This window comes from Opisthorchis viverrini, assembly GCF_000715545.1.
Source record: "Opisthorchis viverrini unplaced genomic scaffold opera_v5_420, whole genome shotgun sequence".
Taxonomy (NCBI): Eukaryota; Metazoa; Platyhelminthes; class Trematoda; order Opisthorchiida; family Opisthorchiidae; genus Opisthorchis; species Opisthorchis viverrini.
In genome coordinates, this window is record NW_008752080.1 from 417 (window position 1) to 7,324 (window position 6,908).

Below are 6,908 nucleotides of genomic sequence, written 5' to 3' on the forward strand. Positions count from 1 at the left end.
TCTGGGTTCGATACCCGGTCGGCGCGCTTTTCGGTCGGAGTGGACGCTCGCGAATAGGTGTAATCCAGACGAACTTGCAAGCAATGACGGACGGGCAAATTAAGTATTGACATCAGTTACTGAGGCATAAGCAGACCCTAAGCCGGGACGAAACAGGGGGGAAAACGAGCAAAGAAACGAAACGGTGTTGTAATAAACAGATGCGAGTCACGTTACTCATAAGTAGTCGGAAAACAAGGAAAGTTACCGCTGGTCACCGTTGATTCGCAGGCGGAATCAACAGCGTTCAAGAAGATGGATATCCGTGTTTTGTAAACAAGACGCATTTAAGGGTTTAGCTTCATTGTCCAGCAGTCTGTAAACGTTCAGTTGGTGTTTTCTATTGAAAAACGTAGAAAAAGGCTTCTTGCTTTCACCGGATTTACATGGTGAGGAACCCTCCAAGCGTTCATAAATGTGGGTTGCGTATTAATAAAAGGGGAGGAAGGCTAGTAATAACAGATCGGTTGATTAGAACAAGCAGAGACCAAGCAGACGCTGGTGAAGGCAAGTCATGGAGTAAGTCAGTTAGATTATACCTGAAGATGCTTGATGTTTCACAGCTGCTCAGGAAGTTTGTTTCAGATGCGAGCACACGAAGTAGCTTAAAGTACCTCAAGAATTGAAATGAAGTGACTTGGTTCTTGTCTCCTGTGAAAATATGCCTCGTGGGAAATAGCCCCTGGGGGCTGGCGGATGTTTGTGAGTCGATCCCAGGTGGTTCGGGGAGAACCTGCATGCTCGAACAGTAGACGGTGTCCTTAAAAGAAATATTAGAAAGGCTTGTTTACTAGGGGGACAGCATTAGGCTTGTTTTTCATCGAACTCGTCATCTGTGGCAGGAGTGGACTTGGACCATTTGTGTCAGTGGCTGACGGGGTACCTTATAAATGTCCTCCCACTATACCATGGGAAATCGGCCCAAAAGGCATTCGCCACTTTACGGATGATCCGACGTACCTTCTCCCGTATTACTCGCATGGACTTCCAAATACTCTATGGGGCCTACGTCAGACCGATCCTGGAATACGCCAACCAAGTTGTCTACTCAGGACGCACGAAAGACGTCACCCTCATTGAGAACGTCCAGCGAGCCACCAAGCAAATGGTTGCCGGCCTCAAAACCATGGACTACGAAACGCGTCTCGCGAGCTTGATCTCTGCTTGATCTCTTTCTCCTGGAGTACCGTTTCCTCCGAAGGGACCTTATTCTTACTTGTGTCCTGTTTGAACAAAGCTTGGTAAACAGTTTTTTTACCGTTGAACCAGAAAACACACGGCGGGGACATAGTGAGAAAATTTTCAAGCTCAGAGCACACACATTCATTAGAAATTTTTTTTCTCATTTCCGGTATGTTGTGTCTTGCGCGGGCCGAGCTATGCGATTACGCCTGCACTGCGCCTGCCAGACTACGTGATAGGGAGAAGACAGTGAACTGGGGACACGGCTGTATTGGCGGGACAAAAAACAAACAGAGTGTCTGCGTAAATATATAGGATGACTGTGAACGGGGGACACGGCTGTATTGGCGGGACAAAAAACAAACAGAGCGTCTGCGTAAATATGTAGGATGACTAACTGGCCAAATATGATCGTTCACTTGTTCGCTCCGTGCAGCCAATGGTAGTGGTCCGGTCGTGAGCAATCTCAGGCCCACTATGCTGGTCGCGTGTTGCAAGGCCATGTTTGGTGGGAGCCGCCAACTCACTTACTTTCCGGACGTGTCGAACCGACGATGACCTTGGGGATGCGTCACTTCCTGCACATGTGCCTTTTCTTCTGCCTGGGCGCGCCCTGACAGGGTAGTAGGTGCGTGGAATGACCTTCCTCACGCTCCTTCTAGAACCCAGTTTAAAGCACTATTAGGCACCTGGCTGTGCGAATCCTAACGCTGGCAAGCATACTGCCCCGCGCTGAGAACATAATGAGCAGTGCTACACCCTTTTTCACTTGTGCCTTTCAGGTGAACGACAGCCACTGACCGACAAGAACAAAAGGCCACCCGGGAAACTTGGGCAATAGCGTCGATCCTGTGTATCAATCCGTGAATCCGCGAATCCGTGAAAACAGCTGCAATGGGCCCTTGTCACAAATGTGAGCCTCGGAAGGCTGGATTTCCGCCGCTCATCTAGTGCAGGAAAGCTCAGCATTCATCCATTCACCAGGGTCTTGGTGGTTTGGACTGCTGCCAGTAACCATATTCTTGCTGTGGACTCTTGGAATCTCCGACGTTTATTTGTTTATTTATGTCAACTAAATTAATGTACCGGACACTTCTAGGTCATGCTTTTTTCAAAAGCCTCGTGGCGCCTCGTTCTCTTCGTCGGTATGTCATCTGTTTAAACCGTAGACGTGCAGTTGCATCTCCTGGTCCTGCACAGCTTACAGACAATGGCTGTTACTCACACAACTTAAAAAATGGAAGGCAGTTCCGTCCGCCCGTTTATGGGATATGGATACTAAACCCAACTGTTGATTTTGAGATGAATGTGATGGAATGAAAGGTTTTAACCTTCCGGAATAGTTGGTGTTCATTTGGCCGCACAAATGAACGGAAGGACTCAACTCGATGCTGGTGATGAGAACGGGTAATGACAAGGCCTTCCAGTGAAGTATGGTTAAGGCGAAGCACCGGGGTATACCACACTGATAACCTTCGTATGTCCTCTGCGCGTAAAAAGCGTAAAAGAGTGCATATCCCACTACCACAGTGTATACTTTCCCCTAATGGTCAATCTTGCCAGCGTGGACTCCGACCATCCGCTTATGCGCTGCTGATTTTTGCTACTGCAGTAGATCATCAGTGTCAACACTGCTGTTGCTGTGTCTGATGGTGATTCTAATGATTTTTCGCCGCGCCTTTCAGGTATACAGGAAATTCCCACATCTCACCCATGCATTGATAAGCTAGTGTACCCAGAAATCAAACGAAACTTTCAGTACCCACTCGTCGATCGCCTAACGTGCGGTCCGATATCGCCGGCATTGGGAAGGAACATTTACAGTGCTACCAAGGGTCGGGACTTCCGACCGCGGTACAAAGTCCCATCCAAACATTGGTTTTCTGATATGACTACCGCTTTGCATGATGCCTGGCAACAGATTCCTCTTTGGCCATAACCGCAACTCAACCGGACACTGAGTGTCCATGCAAATCGGTGGACCCAAAAAGCCAAAGAAAGGAGAGATGCAAAAAATTATGGAAACGTTCACAGGCTGTTTCACTTGATTTATCTTTTCAGTGAAAATTACAGGGACTAGAATGGCCCCCTGATATCCAGCAAAGCAAAACTTGGCACAATGCTTCGTACAGCAATTCAGTTGGCCTCCTGCTACCTCCAATCCGGGCTATCAGCCCTCAGCAGAAAGTTGGACTGTGAATATGGAGTTGCTTTCAACCTGAGGTTTCCGGGTGTAATTCTGTACTGAAGCGTCATCGTACTGCTGGTCCTGATGACGTTCCACCTGCTCTGTCAAAAGATGGCGGCGGGTTTCTCAACCAGAGACTGTCTGGCCCATTTGGGTTCATATAGAAGAAAGATACCGCCCTGACAATTGAGGTGAATCGACAGTAGTGCCCATTTTCAGAAAGCGTGCTAGCTAATAATGTAGTAACTACAGAGGTGTCAGTTTAACTCTTATTGTGACAAGGCTTCTGACATCAGTGCTTCTTTTTCGTCTTACGGTGGCACGCGGAACTTTGACTGGTGAGAATCAAGCGCGATTTTATCGGGCAAAGGGTGCGTTGCCCACGTCTCTTCTGCCTGGTGTTAGTGTAACACCACATTTGTAAAGTACCCCCATTCTTGCTGTTCTTTGACTTCGAGGATGCGTTTGATTCTGTCGATCGGTGAGTGTTGTGAACTACACTTTCACAAAATGGCATGCCCCGGAAGTTTGTGAACATAATTTGGTCCTTGTATTAACACACTTCTGAATGTGCGAGAGTGTATGACGGTCCCTATCCGACAAGGGTGTCCGCTTTCTTCGTTCTTGTTCACCTTCGTCGACGGACAACACGGTATGGTTTTCGCACTACTCAGACTTCAGTGTTGTATCCCTTAGATGTGCTTGGACCACTCAGGCGTTCCGATAGTGCCTCGCTTTTTGAGGTGCGCCAAGACTTCACTGACTCGCAATCCCATTCGCTTCCCGGAGTCCGGGATATGATCGACTGTCTTGTGAATTGCTACAGTAGCTGTTTCAGCGCCCACGTTTGGGGTGAAATAAATCTACGCGCACTAGAAATAAAACCAAAGTAGGGGATTTCTATCCTTTGAAGGGTCTTAACGTTTATCATACTATTATTCCACTCTATATAGATTCTTTTCAATACTCCTGGGACAGTGGTTCTCGGATTTAATCGACTTGCTTCAGTCTGCCTAATTTCCGTATTGAAATCTTCCCATTTCGGCAACTGTCCTAATTTGCATTTCTACCGCTTATAGGGCGAACACATGCAGGCAGGAGCGATTCATTTACTGGCGTTCCGATCAGGCAGTGCAGCTCAGGGCACATCAGTAGCTGAGATGCCGGCTACTGAGGAGCTTGGTCATTTTAGCGTGACAGTACTGAGTGTACTTGAAAAATTATCATTGGTAACAGGTCGATATCGCCGTCGATTGCTTCGTAGTTATGTTGTATTGTCGATTCATTCAAAGAGTACGGCTGTGAAGCATCAGTGTCAACACTGATGTTGCTGTCTTTGATGATGATGGTGATGACAATTCTACAGCTGAACGAGTCATCTTTGAAGACGAAGGCGGAACACAAGCCCTGCTGAATAAACTGGGCACTGCTATACCACCTCAGAAATGCGGCTTGTACTTTTAAAGTTATGCTTCGGAACGTACGGTCTCAGAAAATACCCTTTAGAATTCAAGGAGAATCACTGGAGGTTGTGAAGAATTTTCCATACATTGGTGGTTGTATTAGCTCGGACGGAAATGTCTGATGAAGTCAGTACAGGAATTTCAGAGGCTTGAATCACGTTTACTAATTTGCGTCATTTGTGGCGTCAAAAAGGCATATCACTGGGTCTCAAGTGTCGCGGGTACCTGGTTACAGTAAGGACCGTGTTGTAATACGTTGACTCTGCCTACAGATAATGTGAGACATCTTCAAGCTTTTGGCCATTCATGCCTCTGAAGCGCTAGAGCCGTTAGATGGTTTCAACGAATTCGCAACGATGTAGTTGGAAAACGGGTACTTTGTCGTGCAGCAGGTACTTCGATGGTGGAAAACATCCAGCTTCATCAACTGCGGAGGCTCGGTCGTGTGCTACACATGCCAAAACACCGTCTACCGAGATGAGTATTCTCCGTCCCTTCTTTAGAAGGGCGCAAACCACAAGGTGGACAACGTGTGCTTCGGCAGAAGGGTGTGTAGAAAATCAAGAAATTCCGGGTTTTGTTTGAGTGGTGCGTCTTCCAGGATGGAGTACACCTGACCCCTTCCTGCACTTGGCTGAAGACACTGTAAGAAATTGCAGCCGATCGATTTTAGTGGCGTTCGTGCCGTCAGTTTCCTTCCACCTCGTTTAACTGAGCACTTGGAGGTGTAGGCAGCTCAGAGTACTTGCGATAGGCCAGACCCTAAGCCTTTGATCCGAAAGTCCAATCCACAAGACAGTGGAAGGTAAGGGTTTTGTTCGGGGACCCTGCCTCTAGCCTCTGACTCACAAGTTTTAATCGGTAGGGTTTTCTTTGTGGACCCTGTCGGGAGCCGATGACTGAACAGTTTTACCTGCTCTGCTTCGGGGACCTGGCCTAACTCGATGGCGCAAGGAGGAAGGTGTTACTGTCTGACTTATGATGCGGCTTCGCACACCAGATGTCTTTTGAGCAACGCCAAATTACTTGATTGCAGTGGTTACAGTCAACTGTTGGACGATCGGACTGTGCAGTTCTAAGGATCGACCTCTTACCCGTCCCACCTCTGCTTCGATATATGGACATGCTGGTTGCCTGGGGGAAAACGCGCTCCCATTACAGAGCACAGTACGGTTTTATCTCCAGACCGCCTCGTAATACGATTTCTCGAAAGACGGGAACTCAATGTTCCTCGTCAGCCTCGCTGGTATGGTTGAACCCTAGAAAACAGTTCCAGTCAGTGTAGTCTGCTGGATCATTAGAGCACAGAAGCCCGATCACCACGCCAAGGTGACAACTCTGGGTCTGGTTATCCCCAAGTAATCATGTAGTTCTTGTTCAACATTTGTTACATGGTCTGCTCATCGGCTAAGTACCTGAAGACGCTTGGGCCTATTCGTGTGACGGTGGCATAGCCGATCTCCAACAGCGCGGGAAAGGGACAGGTTGATGCGTTTCTAACGCTTAATTTCGCTCCCGCTTCTCTCGATCCCACTTTATTTGGGGATTGTTGCCACATCGGTTACTTCCAAAACGCGACGGCGCTCATTTGATAGGTAATCACTTATTGAGATGGTTAGTTTTGTTTCGCTCGTGTGTTCAGTTGGCTGTGAATAGTCATTCACTGCATAAGCCAATGATTTTGGCGCTTTCATAGTCCGCTCTCAAATTCGTCGTGCTGTTTAACTTAAGTGTCGCCTGCCTTATCCGCACAGAAATTTGATGCAACCTTTTGAAAGTACCAATAAACCGAATGAAATTCGTCTGAGTCTGCCGGCTTTAGCAAATCCTGGTATTCAGGAACCCATCGATTTCTTACAGGATGTTGCAAATGACAAACAGTTCAGCTCACACAAGTTTGACGAAATATTGAGAGGCACTCGCGAAAAAAACAAATCAGTAAAGCCGTTGCATGTATCTTGGTATCTGCTATTTGCTGCATAAATATCTCGTTTCTTGAGGACTTTGTTTCCGTCCCACTCCATATTACATTTTAG